The following is a 16936-nucleotide window of genomic DNA, read 5'->3' on the forward strand; positions in this document are numbered from 1 at the left end:
TGGGGATCAGAAATCTTTGAGAATTTTCTCAGGACAATATGCACACCTTCTTCTGTTTGCTGGAAAATGTCTTCATTTTATGGTCTTAGATTAAGAATTTCTGCTATGACCTGACCTTTGGTGGCACAGTGGATAAAGCACCAAGGTCGCTGGTTTGAAACCCTGGGCTGGCCCGGTCGAGGCACCTACGGGAAGCAACTATGAGTTGATGCTGCCTGCCCCTCCCTCACTGCCTTCCTCTCTCTCTAAAATCAATAAATATTTAAAAGAAAAAAGAATTTCTGCTACAATTTTCTTAATGCAGCTGGGAGAAAAGTTTCACCTGGAAAAAGAATTCATCAGAAAAGCACCCAGCTTCCTTTGCGAGGCCTTTTCCTGGTACTGGGGGGGAGGGGGGTTGCGCAGCCTGCGAGTGGTGGTGCCGTGACCTGGTGACCTCTGGCCAGCGTCCAGCTGCAGGATTATGCAGGTGAGTGCAGTCTGCTGTGCTCTCGGCCCCTCCCGACAGTTCTGGGGGGCCACAGTTCTGAGCTGATTCAGGAAAACACTCCTGCGTGTTTCAGCTGGTGGAGGTGAAGGTGAAGGTGGAGGTGGAGGTGGGTCGGGTGCTTGGGGCAGAGAGGTTTATCCTGTGCCGAGTGCAGAGACCACATCACAGGAGCCAGCCAGGGGGCTCCCTGACGCGCTGGCCGGCCTCAGAGCCACAGGGTCCCACTGGACGCTTTGCAGCGTTTCATCTTAAGAACAGAGAAGGAGTGGATTTAAGGACGTAGGCGACACAGGCCGGTGGCTCACAGGTGTGACCGCGTGTGCAGGGGAGCGGCTGTCCCCTCGCAGGCCCCAGCTCGCCGTGTGACTTAAGTATCATGCCAGCGAGAGCAGACATCAGTGTGCACACATGATCCCCCTTTAACACAGATGGCAGTGTGTGAAACACATTGTTTTTCATAAGTTTTCAGTCTGTTTGTCTACTTTTCTGGAGCAGAACTCTGGCGATTTGATCTCTCAGCTGGACCCAATCCTACCTGTGGCAGGAATAGGTGAAGTTTAATTCTTAGAAAGGGCCTTTCTGAGGCTGTGGTGACATTGTAGGTAAGGGCAGTTTGTGACAAGGTGTTGGACAGTGAAGAGCTCCTCGTTGCCGTGACTGCCTGGACAAGCTCTTCAAGCTTCTGTCTGTCTGTCTGTCTGTCTGTAAAACCGGGATAATGTTAGGGCGCCTGGTTTCTGCTTTTCCTCTTCTTGGTACTTTGAGACATTGAACCAGTGCTTCAGCTCATTCTGTAAGTCAGGTTCCTGCACAGGACAGTTTCAGTTCAGAGAAAGTCCTCTCGTGTGCCTTCTCCCTTTCTTTTAGGAATGAACAAAATCAGACAACCCTGGAAAGATACCGTTAAAGCATTCAAAGTTGCTAGTTCCTTCACGGGGTTTTATGTTCACGTGTAGAGAGTTTGCTTAAATGATGACTCATTAGTCCTTCTCAGTGAGGTGGCCACCAAGGGCCAGGCCTCTAGGGGCGGGACAGGAAGCCGTCAGGACATAACAGACTTCAGAGCAACTGTGTTTACAAAGCAATTTGTGATGTGCAAACAATATGTTGTTTGGGGATAAAAGCTTGGAGATCCTGATGCTGTGATGATATCTATTAGGTCTCATTTTAGGTCGCGGGGGCTTCAGAGGTGCGTTCGCGATGTCGCTGCCTGCTCTGCGCAGCTCTGACTGCTGCTGGCCCCATGCTCTCCCTTCTCTGAGTCCCCTGGGAGTCTGGACTGCTGCTGGCCCCACGCTCTCCCTTCTCTGAGTCCCCTGGGAGTCTGGACTGCTGCTGGCCCCACGCTCTCCCTTCTCTGAGTCCCCTGGGAGTCTGGACTGCTGCTGGCCCCATGCTCTCCCTTCTCTGAGTCCCCTGAGAGGCTGGACTGTTCCCTCGTCCCCACAGACCCAGAATTCGGATCCTCTTTCTCGTCGCCTCTCTCTGTCCTGCAGTACCACTTCCCAAGCTGCTGCGGCTCCCTGAGAGCGTATCTCGTCTTCCCAGGACAAGACGGTGAGGAGTGTGAGGGCAGGAGCTCGCGACTTGCTCCTTTCTTAGGCGTGTTTGCTGCGCAGGACTGGACAGGTGCGCGGGCAGCGAGGTCCTCCGAGCACACGGGGTGGACACCTGGAGGCAGCTGCCGGGACGCGGCAAACACACAGACAGCCGAGCCCGCCTCCGAAACCTGGTGCGGACTTCCTGCGGGAGGCAGCTGGTGCGTCTTTTGAACTCAGTGCTTCCCGGCTTCCGGTTCACTCACCGCCTGTCTCCATGGTGCCCGATTCACAGAGAGGTCTCTGTACTGTTTAGTGCAGGGGTCCCCAAACTTTTTACACAGGGGGCCAGTTCACTGTCCCTCAGACCATTGGAGGGCCGGACTATAAAAAAAACTATGAACAAATCCCTATGCACACTGCACATATCTTATTTTAAAGTAAAAAAACAAAACGGGAACAAATACAATATTTAAAATAAAGAACAAGTAAATTTAAATCAACAACCTGACCAGTATTTCAATGGGAACTATGCTCCTCTCACTGACCACCAATGAAAGAGGTGCCCCTTCCGGAAGTGCGGTGGGGGCCGGATAAATGGCCTCAGGGGGCCGCATGCAGCCCGCGGGCCGTAGTTTGGGGACCCCTGGTTTAAGTCCTAATGACCACTGCTTCTAGCTGGAATTAGCAGCAGGTCTCAGCATATAATAGGCATGGGGCATTGAGACAAGAGGAATAAAGGAGATAGTATATATTATATAGAGCAATAAAATCAGACTGTCAATACCCACAGTAGAGATTTTTTTTTTTTGTATTTTTCTGAAGCTGGAAACTGGGAGAGACAGTCAGACAGACTCCTGCATGCGCCGGACCGGGATCCACCCAGCACGCCCACCAGGGGCGAGGCTCTGCCCACCAGGGGGCGATGCTCTGCCCCTCCAGGGCGTCACTCTGCCGTGACCAGAGCCACTCTAGCACCTGGGGTAGAGGCCAAGGAGCCATCCCCAGCGCCCGGGCCATCTTTGCTCCAATGGAGCCTTGGCTGCGGGAGGGGAAGAGAGAGACAGAGAGGAAGGAGGGGGTGGGGTGGAGAAGCAAATGGGTGCTTCTCCTATGTTCCCTGGCCAGGAATCGAACCCGGGTCCCCCACACACCAGGCCAACGCTCTACCGCTGAGCCAACTGGCCAGGGCTCTCATATTTTTTAAATCAGGTCTTTGATTACTAAATAAAACAATCTCAATCCTAACAACCAAAGATGTTATAACCATATATTAATCTAGATCCAAAATGAGAGTACCCCATACTCTCTCATAGATGGGATCTGTATTCAGAATCACAGGGCCATATATGATATATCAGGGCTCTGCATTTTCTAAGGTAGCATCTCTCCTAACATTCAGAGGATGTAGAACTGATGAGACAGAACTCTATGCTGTCCCTGTGGACCCCTGCACACAGTCGCATGAATACTGCTAAGAATCGCTTTTTTCTGCCACCATCTAGTGCACTTCTTGAGAATATCACCTATTTACTAAGCGTCCATTCTTATCATTTGTCTAGGGCAGGATCAATCTACAAGGCACCTTCCATCAACCCTAGCTCAGGATGACTTACATACACATAGTGGAAGGACACAAAATGCACGAAGTAGGACCCACTAGTCTCTCATTTGGGTCTCCCCTCCATAGTGGCATAATCCACAACTCGTGACAGAACTTACCATTCTCTTAGGTGGAATATGTACCGAAGTCACAGGACTCAGAGGGAATTTGGCAGGACCTTGTATTCGTAATGAGTAGAGAACAAACCAAAGAACTTTCTAACATGCATGAGTTTAGATTTGGGGATGTACATCTTGTTAATTAGCATTGTTATGGGGAAAATATTTGTTAACACTCTGAGGGTTATAGTCAGGACATGTTGAGTGGGTCAACTTTAGAATGACTATTTCTTGTGTTGAATGTGAAACCATCCCATGAACTCAATGGCTCCCCTAATGGCCAGGTGAGATAGGGAGCATGGAGAAGGTGTAGGCCAGGGGTCCCCAAACTCCGGCCCGCGGACCACATGCAACCTCCTGAGGCCATTTATCTGGCCCCCACTGCACTTCAGGAAGGGGTACCTCTTTCATTGGTGGTCAGTGAGAGGAGCACAGGATGTGGAGTACTGTATGTGGTGGTGCCGCAAAGCGCGCATACAGTACTACTTCCGGTGACACAGGATGCAGGTGTCATGGCTCTGGAAGAGCGTCATATCAGTTGTTGCGGTTAGCAGTAAGAAATATGGAACTGAACATTGACCATCTCATTAGCCAAAAGCAGGCCCATAATTCCCATTAAAATACTGGTCAGTTTGTTGATTTAAATTTACTTGTTCTTTATTTTAAATATTGTATTTGTTCCCGTTTTGTTTTTCTACTTTAAAATAAGGTATGTGCAGTGTGCATAGGGATTTGTTCATAGTTTTTTTTATAGTCCGGCCCTCCAACGATCTGAGGGACAGTGAACTGGCCCCCTGTGTAAGGTTTGGGAACCCCTGGTCTAGATGAAGCAGGGGCGGGGGAGCAGGGGGGCCAAGGCTGACAGGCGTCTCCACTCTGGGACAGCTTGTTTGGGGGAAGGAGGATGAGTCTCAAGCCACAGCTGAGTCTGCACTGTCAGAGGTCCTAGGTCCCAGGGGAACAGGACAGTGACAGCTGAGGGGTTCAAAGGGCCAGTTTTGTGGGTGGTCTGAGTGGGCCTCCCTGAAGGAGGACATGTCAGCTCACCTCTGCTTGACCAGAAGGAGCCAGCTGTACCCCGGCCAGGGCAGGAGCTAGAGCCAAAGGTCTGAGGGGAAGCTGAGCATCGAGGAGCATGGACAGGCAGGCGGTTTAGAAAATTGTGAGGGCTCAGCAGGTGGCGGCATGGGCTGCAGGCCAGGAGAGGGTCTGGATCCCCAGTGTGGTTCCAGGTGTTAGTTTTGGTGGAGGGAGAGGTGGAGGGGTCTGACGTGGCTTCCTCAGCTCCCCTGGGTGCCTTCTGCAGCTGAGCGGAGAGGAGGCTGCAGGGAACCTCAGAACTGCGGCTGGGGGGGGAGGGCACTGGGATGAGACCTGTTCTGGCTGCAGAGCAAGCAGGACTCACTGAGGAGTGGGGGGGGGGGTGGTGGTGGAAAGGGAAGAATCAGGATCACGTCAGGATGCTGCTTTGTCTGGGAGAGTCAGAGCAGCCAGTTTACAGAACAGAGTGATGGAGAGCAAGGTTCTGGAATGTTCATTAAAGAGCTGTTTACTGTAGGTGTGTGTGTGTGGTGTGTGTGTGTGTGTGTGTTTGTGTGTGTGTATGTGTGTGAATGCCCCTGCAGCCCCCGCCAGGGGGAGGGCAGCTGAGATGTTCCCACCTCCCACCTGTGTAGGACTGACCCCAGAATGAACCAGATGTCCCCTGTTGTTAGCCAGGGTCTTCTCTGGAGGATATTTTATGCAGTCACAATCTTGGGCAATGATCTTTTTGGGGTGGCCCCACTAAACTGAAAACATTTCCAGATGGGGCACTGATTCAACAGAGGGCAGGCTGAGCAGAAAGAAACATTCCACACAGAGAAGGGCGAAGGGTGTACAGGATGAGGTGCAGGGACGCTGCCTACATCCAGATGTGACGTTGGACAGACAAGCTGACCTCTCTGAGCCTCCCTTTCCACATTGGTAAAACAGGCATGGTAGGCGTTCCCCCATCGAGACAGACATGAGGAACCTGGGGTGTAACAGATGCAGGTTCCCAGGCCCCCTTCCCAGGTCTGGTGACCACAGCTGCCTCTTCATCAGCATCAACAGAGACACATGCGGGTGGTCTGGTCACTGAGCCACGCTGTCCGGAGAGCATATTAAGTGGCATTGCACACGTAGAGCCCTTGCACAAGGAGAACCGGCTTTGCCTCCAGGGCCACAGTAAATGGCAGTGAGGATGGTGATGGTTTATGATCCCTGTTCCTAAGAGGCCACTTGCAATGACTGTGCTGAGCCTGTCACTCAGAGCGGGAATTGGAAGAGTGGCGTTGTCTGTGGTGACCTTCCAAGAACGAGCAGACACGTGGGGACCCTGGGCAGCCAGTCCCCAGGGTTAGCACCTGTGGGGGAAACAGAGCGTCTGGGTTTTCACAGAGAGGCCACGGCCACGTGCCTCTGGTCCCAGCGTCCCGGGAAGGGGTGCGGCGTGCTACTCACCAGCCCAGTGCGGAAACCACTCTCTCCCCCTGGTTTGCAGGGAATTGCTCTTAGCACAGTATATATCTCACCATGTAAACCAATCCCGCCAGTTAGAAAAACAAGTTTTATTGCATTCTCAGGCAGTGCACTTAGCTGGTGTGGGTCACAGAGCCATCTGCCCTACAGTGGAAATGACTTATCAGCATAACATCTGGGTAAAATGGATTAAGCAGTCACTCAGAAAGTGGAAAGAAGACATTCAACAGTGGGGAAGAGGAGACACAACATCAGCGTGGGAGCACGCGGTGGTGGCTGAGCCCACAGAGCAGACCGCCGGGCTTCCTACCCTCACTGCTGTGTGACCTGGGCCAGGTGACCTGACTTTTCTGTGCTCACTTTACACAGCAAGCAGGGAACTCCATGGTGAGTGGTGTGTTAACATCCTTTGGACAGCACCTGTGAGCAGTAGCAGCTCAGTGGTGTGGAGTTCCAGTGGAAGAACCAGGGGAAGGTGGGGCGTGGCTCTGCGGGGCAGGAGAAGGGCGAGAAGGGTGCGGAGAGCAAGGCAGGGAGGTCAGGGGTGACAGCAAGCTTGAGATGAATATTGCTTTCACGTAATTCTTTGACATCAAAATCCATGATACACTGAACATCAAACACGTAACTACACGCAGGATGTGGCCTGGCCTCGCCCGTCTCGCCTCACGCTGGCCCTGCCGCCAGCAGAGCTGCAGTCACTGACACCGGTGGTGACACAGGGCCATAGTTTGTGGCCTTGATTTTCAATAAGGATTTCATTAAAATATTATTTATTCATTTTTTCAATATTTTTAATATTTATTTTATAGAGAGAGAGAAGAGGGGAAGAGCAGGAAGCATCAACTCCCATATGTGCCTTGACCAGGGAAGCCCAGGGTTTTGAACTGGCAAAGTCAGTGTTCCAGGTCGACGCTTTATCCACTGTGCTGCCACAGGGCAGGCTAATATGAATCTTATTCCTGAGCTTTCTGGAACCAGGTGTGCACTCACCTGCCTCACGCTAACCCCAGCCTGCACATTTTCTGTGTGTGAGAATCTTGGAGACGTGGGACATTGTCCCCTGAGCTCGATCTCGTGGAGCTGAGGGTGCAGGTGCCCCGAGGTCCCTGGAGGGGACCCCCAGCCCAGAAAGAGGTGCGACTTGCTGGGGCACATGCTCCTCTACACAAAAAGTCTATTTCTTAATTAGATAGAGTCCGGGGTGAAGGGGAGGGTAAGGCTGGTGGAAACTCCGGACCCAGAGTGCCCCCTCTGCTGTGGTTTGACCTTGCTCGTGCCCGGCGGCGGCGGCATCTGTCAGCTGCTGCCAGCTCTGTGCCCCCGTGTTCACAGTGTTGGGTTTGATGGGAAGGACATAAACACACACTGTTCATCCATTTTCACTGCTCCCCGCTCAGATCAGAACAGCATCGATTACCATGAGCCAGTGGAGGCAGCGGTTATGAGCTGTCCCTGCCCAGCAGGGCCATAAAGCTGCCCCCCCAGCTCTCAGACACCCTATTAACACGGCCCTGCGGTGCCCCCCCTCCATTTGTTTGCATTGATCCCTTGTTTCAAGGCTTAAAGTCACCAGCCTTTCCCTGTCTCCTGACACTTGATCAGATGCTGGATGCAGGAAGAGTGTACAGCCCAGGCTGTGAGCTGACACCCTCCAGGGGAACGTGGGGTAGACGTGCCCCCCCCCAGCAGTGGCCCAATTCCTGTGTCTCAGCCCACAGCACAGCCCAGCGGCTGTGCAGACCACCCACCCAGACCATGTGGAGATGGGGACAGCAGTCAGACACCAGCCACAATCACCATGGCCCTTCCACAGTGGAACTGCATGCCCAGTGCTGGAGCTGTGGGGCCCTTTGCTCTTGCAGCAAATAAGGATGCAGGTCCCTACTCACTGACCCACAGCAATGGTCACAGCACCCTTCTCAGGGAAAAGAAGTTTATGGAAACTAGTCAAGTTTGCTCCAGCTTTGGGAAAATATAGAAATGCTTCTTTGAGTATTTTCTTACACAAGAAGCTTTGTAAGCTTGCTCTCATGCAGACATGAGAAGAAAAGGCTGCTTGGGGCGGGTTTAGAGGTCACAGAAAATGTTCAGTTGTTTATATAAATGGGTGCACTCAACTTCCCGAGTTCTCGGCTGACAGCCATTAGTATAACTGGCTTGTGAACGCTGAGGGTGCACCCCAGCTCGACCCATCCCTGGGTGTCTGACTTTGCCACAGCCTTACAAAGCTTGGCATCCTCACCTGGACAGATGCACATGCTTCCAAGGTTGTCTAAGAGCTCGCTGAGACTCAGGAGCTCCGTGCGATTTTTGGTCAGGTGCTCATAAATGTGGAGAAGGTGTGACTACTCCCTCAGCACCCAGCTGCTCCCAGCACCCAGTAGATTCTCCTCAGCTTTGCTGGGCTGTACGAACCTTGGTGTGGGGAGGAAAGCATTGGAGAGCGAGCGAGAGACCTGGTGTTTCTACTCTTGTATTCTGTGACCCTCTGGGCGACCTTGGGCTCTACTCAGCCCCACTGAGCTAAGTTCCTGTGACTTTAAAGCAAGGTTGGATTGAGGCACTACTGTCTCTGTAATTCTAAGACTGCTTGGCCTATGGACCTCATAAAACCCATGTGACTGTCTTGGTGAGACTTGCAGGGAGAGGCCTTCATCTGTGTGCCCTGAGCTGGAAGGGACCTTTACTGGGCTAATGACAAAGGCTTCCCCTCCGTCAGCTCCTAGATGCTGTTACCCTGGATGATGGACTCAGCTCGGCTGCTACAGAAATTCATGGTCCCCGTGTTGACTGCTCTTATCTGCAAAGCTAATCACATTTTAAGCTCTTTGAGTTTTTCTTCTTTGAATAATTACTTGCTCTTTCTGCCTAACATATCTTTATTTACTTATTGTTATTGAATTTATTGGGGTGACATTGGTTCAGAAAACCATACACTGCACACACTTTGTGTGCCCATCGCCCCAAGCAAAGTCTCTCTCCATCCCCACACCCCCTTAGCCCTGCTCCACCTCCCCCACCCCTGTTCCCTCTGGCTGTCACCACAGTGTTGTCTGTGTCTGTGTGTTACACGTTTTCATCCAGTCCCCCTTCCCTCTGACAGCTGTCCCTCTGCCCCCTGTGGCCCTGCCTCTTTTTCTGTTTTGTTCATCAGTTTATTTTGTTCATTAGATTCCACATACAAGTAACATCACACGGTACTTGTCTTTCTCTGCCTGGCGTATTTCACTTACCACAGTATTCTCCAGGTCCATCCATGCTGTCACAAAAGGTAAGATTTCCTTCTTTTTTACAACCAAGTAGTATTCCACTGTGTAAATGTACCACAGCTTTTTTTATCCACTCATCCACGGATTTTTAGTTGTCATTTAGATTTATAAATTCCACTGAAGACTCCTCTCAGACAGAAGGGAGAAAGGAGGAAAAAGTGGTGCGGAGATAGAGTGAGTCACAGAGCTCGTCTGTTCAAACACAATCCTAACCACCCTTAGCTCCAGAAGGACGGTTCCCACTACTGCAGGGACAGGGGCATGAAAGGCCAACTTGTTAAGATGGAAGTGAAACCCAGCAACACCACAAACTATCAACAGTCTTAAAGTGAGACTCAGTCTCCCTCTCTGTCTGTCTGTCTGTGTCTTTCTCTCTAAATGCCTAGGGAAACAGAACAGCCTCTCGTTTCCACATGTCTGAGGCTCCTGGTGGCTTAACCTGTGACCTTGCAGAGGGTCTTGCCCCGGTGGCCACCGAGGCAGGAAGTGGCCCGTGAGCCCGCCCCATGGCAGGAAGTGGCCCCTGAGCCCGCCCCATGGCAGGAAGTGGCCCATGAGCCCGCCCCATGGCAGGAAGTGGCCCATGAGCCCGCCCCATGGCAGTGTGCGAGTTTTGGATACTTGGTATGTACGTTGTGAGTGGGGGACGTCCTGGTGTGGGTTTGAGTCCTTTTGTAGCTATCCTCCTACTGACCTGCTGCTGTTTCTCCCTGGGATAGGCGTGTGTCTGTCTGTCCATGGTAAGAGTGTCTGTGTGTGTGTCCCCAGGAGGGTGAGTGTGTCTGTCTCCAGTAGGGTCCTCAGTAGAGGTGTGTGCAGGGTGTGAGTTTGGGGGTATGGAAGCTCCTCCTTCACCCGCCTGCAGCCCAGCCTCGAAAGAGGGAGACTCCTGCAGAGTCCTGGGGGCTGGAAGGTGTCTGTGGCCTGTAGAGTGGTGTCTGGAGTCACTGCGTGGGGCTCAGGACCGGTACCCCTTGTCCAGGGCCATTTCTGGGAGTCTGGTCGGTGCCTTGTGGCCTTAGGAGATGGATTCCTAGGTCACACTCAAAATGGGAGCCCTTGCGTTTTCGCTCATTCTGCACCCGAGGTCAATACATGTTCACAGGATTTGGATCCAGAGATTGAATGAGACTTAGGCGGATGTACTTGGGCACCGTGTTTACGTGGCACTGCTCCAGGAAAAAGGCAGAGGGCGCTGCCGCCATGCTGAGCCTGGGCCTGGACCCTGTGCCGTGGACACTCAGCAGGGAGCGGTGCAGAGCAGTCTGGTCCGAGCATCCTGCCCACGGAGCCGCAGGCAGAGAACGCAGGGACAGCGTCCAGGAGCCGGGTCAGCCTCCCCGTGGAGCCTTGAGCCAAGTGCGCAGCGATCCGGTCCCACAGGAGCAGAGGTCACATTCTCCACGTGCATCCATCCTTCGGGAAGGGAGCCCCTGGACCCCTTCTCATAGTAGCAGTGTTAAACATACAAAGGTTACAGAAGAAGTCGATTATACTGAAATGTATTTCGGAAACATGAAAGAAATTCATGACAGAGCTATGGGTGCACTTTTCTAAACTAATACACTAAATAGTAAATGTAGGGACAGGCCTACTAACTGGTTATTTCTAAGGGTTACCAGCCTGAGTGACTGACATGTGCAACGTGGAGTGAAAATACCACGGTTTCTAGTGCAAATTCCCGGATGTGGTGATGCCACTTGGCGTTGTTGTTTCCATTCGTATGGGAGCAAACGTGGACTTATCTCTTGGAGACTGGTAAAAATAAATATATATATATTGTCCTATCTACACTGATGGAATATTTGGGAGGGAGCGCCCTCTAGTGCCGTCACAGTGAAAGTTCACTTCTCCTCACTGATCTCAGGCTGCTCATCCTTGACAGGTTGTGGGGACTCCAAGCTGCACCTGAGAGAGTGAGTTGGAAATGGACTGACCTGCAAATGCCCAGAGGGAAGGCTGCAGGCCGCGGGGCGTTTATGTGCAGGGACCTGTGTGAGGGGATTTCACACACGGAACCTCCTTGACTGGTCCCCACCACCCTGTCAGCTGGAAATTATTAGCTTAATTTTTTAGATAAGAAAAGATATTCATATTCTCTGAGAACTTAGCCCCAGTTCCTGAGTTTTCATAAAAGCAGAAATGTACATGACAAGAAAGCACAGAATAGTGGTTAAGTGTGGGCTGTGGGGTCCTCCTGCCTGAGCTCCATCCAGCACTTACAACTGGGTGACCTTGGGGAAACTGTGTAAATGGTTTGTGCCTTAGTTTCCCCATCAGTGAAACCAGGACAATAACAGTGCCAACCTAAGGTTGTTGTTTTCTGTGTTGATATTTTTACTGCTCCAGGAAACAGTGTCGGGTGCACAGAAAGTGCCCAGAAGTGTTGGAGGAATAAATGAAAAATGAAAATAAATGATAAGTTTTAGGTCCCAGATGGTGGGTCCTAAAAGAAGAAGGTGTTGACACCATCCTGCAGGTCACAAAATAGCCAGTTAATTCCAGCCGATGATGACTCTGCTCAAGCATGAATCCATGAAATCCCAGCCCTTACCAGACAGAAGTGAGGATCACAGCCATGGTAGCCAGTGCTGCCTTTGCTGGGGCAGACATCGGTGAGCCAAGTCCTCAGCACAGTGAGCTCACGTTCCAGTGGGGAAGATGGCAAGTAGACACATTAATAATACCATGTCAGGAAGTGGACGGAATCAGTAAGGCCAGTGAGACAGACAGTAGGACGGCAATCTTGTGAATTCGAGTAAGAAAACATTATAGTCAGAATTATGCAGGAAGTATTTATTGTGCATATTTCAAATGCAGTTACGTCTATAAAATATGTCTGGATAAGTGCAAACCTTTCTGTTAGCTCATTACTTCCCTTTATTATAGGAACATGCTTCTGTTTTCACATCTACTGCTATTTCTCACTTGCTTTTTGGCACCAGCCATCACTTCCCTGTTTATAGTATCATTCTAAGACTCCAGGATTCACATAGAGCAGGATTTTCTGGTCATGTTTCACAATTAATTACTTTGCCACTGCGATATATTTTTTCCTGTTTTTCTTTCAGTTTTCAAGTGTCGGTACTGTAATGTTTTCAGGGACCTAGAGGACACACTTAAACCCTAATGTAAATTATGGGTCTTACAGTCATGAACCGTGTGGTTATTTGATGTGTTAGAATGAATTCTTAAACTGATAAAAACACATTGCATGATTTCCAAACTTTCTTAACATACTTGTACTAGAAAGTGTTCTCCAGGGACACAGGACCGAGAGGCTGCATCCATAGAAATATTTATTATAAGGAGTTGGCTGACATGAACGTGAAGCCCGAGAAGTCTCAGGATCTGCAGATGGTGAGCTGGAAACTCAGGAGGGCTGACAGTGTGACTGCAGGACACTCTTGAGGCCACAAAAAAGAAACACGTCTTCAAGTATCTCAATCCCTAATGCATGTAGTTTGACTGTGGTGGCTTATGAAAGTATCCTTCAGATACAATATTGCTGTTTTATTCATGGGCAGATTCCAGAGTTCACAAAGTCCACCTTCTGTTTCGTGATGGACCCCAGTGTCCATCGTATCCTCCCATTCATGCCCTTGAATTCTCTCTAAAAGGAGTGGACAACCTTCCTGGGAAAACACTGCTGAGGACACAAGCTTTGCCCGTGGTTACTTTAAAAAGAATTAATAACTTTAACAGAGCCAGAGTGAGTATCAATTTTTACTTTTCTTGCATTTAATGATTAACCATCTTCAAGAACTATCCTGTCCTAGATTGGCATATATTAAAGCGCCTAGGCTGCACAGCAGGAATTTATAATAAAGAAGTATTATAATTACTACTACTTGGTTGAAGTCCCGTGTCGTCCCCCCCCCTCCCCCCGCAGAGAAAAGATATGTTGAAATCGTAAATCAGAATGCCAGCCCTGGCTGGATAGCTTGGTTGGCTGGAGCAACATCCTAAAGCACAGAGGCTGCCGGTTTGGTCCCCAGTCAGGGCACACACAGGAACAGGTTGATGTTCCTCTTTCTCTCTCCTTTCATCTTTCACTAAAATCAATAAATAAAATTTTTAAAAAAAGGAATCATAACGACACATTCGTGCAGAGTCTCGTTCCCTTTTCATTGGTGAGGGACTTTGTCCTGGGAGTTTCTGGAACATCAAGAGTTGTGTATGCGGTGGACCTGAATTGTGCTGCTCAAAGGAAGTCCTTGCTTGGAAACCTGACCAGACAGGTAAAGTCTGCCAGGTCGTGCAGCGAATGCTCATCTGCAGGTCTGTTTCTTTCATGTTCCTGTTTATGGAATGGAAGGAATGTTCTGGGGTCTTCAGGAGGAGGTGACAGTTGAGAATGCTGAGCTCTTCTGGGAAGTACGTCTTCTGAGGAGGGCACGGCCTCCCTGAGGTGTGGGCATGGGCCACTCCCTTTTCCTTCCCTTCGATTTGTTTTTGGCCTGAAGTGGCTTGCACGCTGCGGCGTTGTTATTATTATTATTATTATTATTATCATGACAGAGACAGAGACTGACAGGGACAGACAGACAGGAAAGGAGAGAGATGAGAAGCATCAGTTTTTCGCTGCAGCACCTTAGTTGTTAGTTGATTGCTTTCTCATATGTGCCTTGATTGGGGGGGGGGGCATACAGCAGAGTGAGTGACCCCTTGCTCAAGCCAGCGACCTTATGACCTTGCGCAAACCAGAGGAGCTCGTGCTCAAGCCGGCGATCTCAGGGTTTACAAACCTGGGTCCTCCACGTCCAGTCCGTCGCTCTCTCCACTGCTCCAGGCTGTGGTGTTATTTTGAAGCGCATTACATGTGCTGACTGTAGAGACTTCCGACGTGAATACGTTCCCGATGGCCACAGTCTGAGCAACGGGAAGAAAGATGCTGAGGACTGTTACCCTGAGGTCCGCGGGGCCGTTTCATTTCCCCGCGGGGTGAGGTCCATGGAGAATGGGCGGCCGTGCGGCTCCGTGCTGCCCTCCCGTGGACACGCTGCGAATCGCAGGGAGGGCTGCGTCCTCGGGGACACGTGGTCCGCGGTGTCCTTAGTCAGTGGAGGTGACTGTACCGTCGTAGAAAAGTAGGTTGTTTTAGGTGAAGACGGCTGTCTATTGGGGTTTTCCGTTTAGTTTCTGTGTTGGATGGCATTGCAGTCTGAGATACCCTCGTTACATCTCTGTGTTTTGAAGTCCGTCCACGGCTGCCGTATTCCATGACACGGCGATTTTGAGAGTAATTTGTAGGGTTCAGCTGGGGACGGCGTGGGTCCATCGTCAGTGGTCCGCAGAATGTGAAGGTCACTTTGTTGTAGTTGCATTACAGGATACTTTCTCCCGATTGGATTTCTGGCCCATCAGTGAGGACAGTGAGTTTTAGGACCCTCAGCGATTCCTTGTGGTGACTGACGTCCCAGGTGGTCCTGTCTTTCCGCCGGCTGCTGAGTGTTCTATTTGCATATTTGCCACCGGGCAGGGACAACCTGCCCCCACCTCTGGAAGGCTGCTGTCAGTGTGGAGTCTTTCTCTTTCGTGTTGCTTCTTCTAAGACAGGGTTTTCACAGTCATTAATTTCCATGTTAAGAGAATTGTGTTCTGTTATTTTATAACATATGTCTGCATTGAAAATGATGCTTTTCTTGGCCTTTTCAGTTGGACCATTGTCTGAAAGTGAGCTGGTTGCCAGTTCTCTCCACGGTAAAGGAAGATACAGCAATAGACTGATGTTCTTATCTTTTTCCTTCTCTGGCTCTCTCTCACTCTCTATCTCTGTAGTTGATGCACTGAATATATTTCTGTTAGTTATTTTTTTCTGAGATATAGAGACACAAAGAACCTGGGAGGAAGGTAGGTGAGGGGAAGGGAGGGAGATAGAAGAGAAGCCTCAATGTACTTTTTGGCACCTTTTTGTTTTGACAGAAACAAAAATAGAGAGACAGAGTAAAGGACAGAAAGGGATAGATAGAAAGGGAGAGAGATCAGAAACATTATTCGTTGTGTCACCTTAGTTGTTCACTGATTACTTTCCCATTTGTGCTTTGATGGGGGGGGGGGGGTCCTTCAGCAGAGCAAGTGACCCTTGCTGAAGCTAGTGAGCTTCATTTCAAAATAGCGACCATGGGTGATGTCTATGATCCCACGTTCATGCTGGTGACTTTGGGGTGTTGAACCTGGGTCATCTATGTACCAAGTCCAATCCTCTGTCCACTCTGGCACCACCTTGTCAGGCCGTTATGGTACCTTTCTTGTTCATTGCTTGCTTTCTGATAAGTACCTAGGTAAATGGCTTTGCAGTCAGGCACAAAGGTCTAATATCCTGCTCTGCCACCTCTCCTCTGTTCTTCTGGGTTCCTGATCTGGATGGTGTCTGGGTATCATTTTTGAATGCGAAGTTCTTCTACTTTAAGTGTGTTTTGCAGCATTATTACGGGACGAGGATATGTGTCTGGGGTTTTTACATCGGTTATGCTGTCTTGATTCTGCTGAGCTTTCTTCATTAGTTAGTTAACTCAGAAGTGGTACGACTGCATCCTCTCCTATCTCTGTGTTATTCTTTCTGTCACTGTAAGCCACACTGCTATGGAGTTTGCTTTTCTGGAATGACACCAGAGACAAGGTCCCTTGTGGGAGAAAAACAACTTTTTTGGCTGCCATCGTGTGGGCATTCTGGGAATAGCACCAGTGAAGGGAAACTTTAAAAAATTTTTTTTTAAAGATTATTTATTTATTTATTTATTTACAGAGACAGAGAGAGAGTCAGTGAGAGGGATAGACAGGACAGACAGACAGGAACAGAGAGATGAGAAGCATCAATCATTAGTTTTGCGTTGCGCATTGTGACACTTTAGTTGTTCATTGAATGCTTTCTCATATGTGCCTTGACCGTGGGGCTACAGCAGACTGAGTAACCCCTTGCTTGAGCCAGCGACCTTGGGTCCAAGGTGGTGAGTTTTTGCTCTAACCAGATGAGCCTGCGCACAAGTTGGCAACATCGGGTCTCGAACCCGGGTCCTCCGCATCCCAGTCCGATGCTCTATCCACTGCGCCACCGCCTGGTCAGGCGAAACTTTTTAAATTTTTGATGTCATTTTGCAAGGACCCTTTAAGCCACACAGGTAGCTGCAGGCATCACTGTCTCTCATTGTCTCCACCTCTGTCTGTCTGCTGCAGGTGTCAGCGCCTTGTGTCGGTGGGTTCTGTGACTCTATTGTAGAAAACATGGCGCCATCTACATGAATGTCTTAGACTTGGGTCATTCCCTCCTCCTCTGTCATTCTCGATGCTCACCTGGATCATCACTGCAGCTCACAGATCACTGAGGGTTCAGGGACATTTCTTTCTTGATAGGAGGAAGTTCTGACCTATTTCCAACCTGGTGGATTCTGCGTGTATGTGAATGTCAGTAA

General features: G+C 50.1%; 1 pseudogene; it reads right to left on the reverse strand.

Annotated features, from left to right (window-relative positions):
• Positions 1-10612: 10612 nt before the first annotated feature.
• LOC136398615 (histone-lysine N-methyltransferase PRDM9-like) overlaps positions 10613-16936 on the reverse strand; it is a 29717-nt pseudogene continuing 23393 nt past the window's right edge.

The sequence above is a fragment of the Saccopteryx leptura genome, chromosome 3 (assembly GCF_036850995.1).
Source record: "Saccopteryx leptura isolate mSacLep1 chromosome 3, mSacLep1_pri_phased_curated, whole genome shotgun sequence".
Classification (NCBI taxonomy): Eukaryota; Metazoa; Chordata; class Mammalia; order Chiroptera; family Emballonuridae; genus Saccopteryx; species Saccopteryx leptura.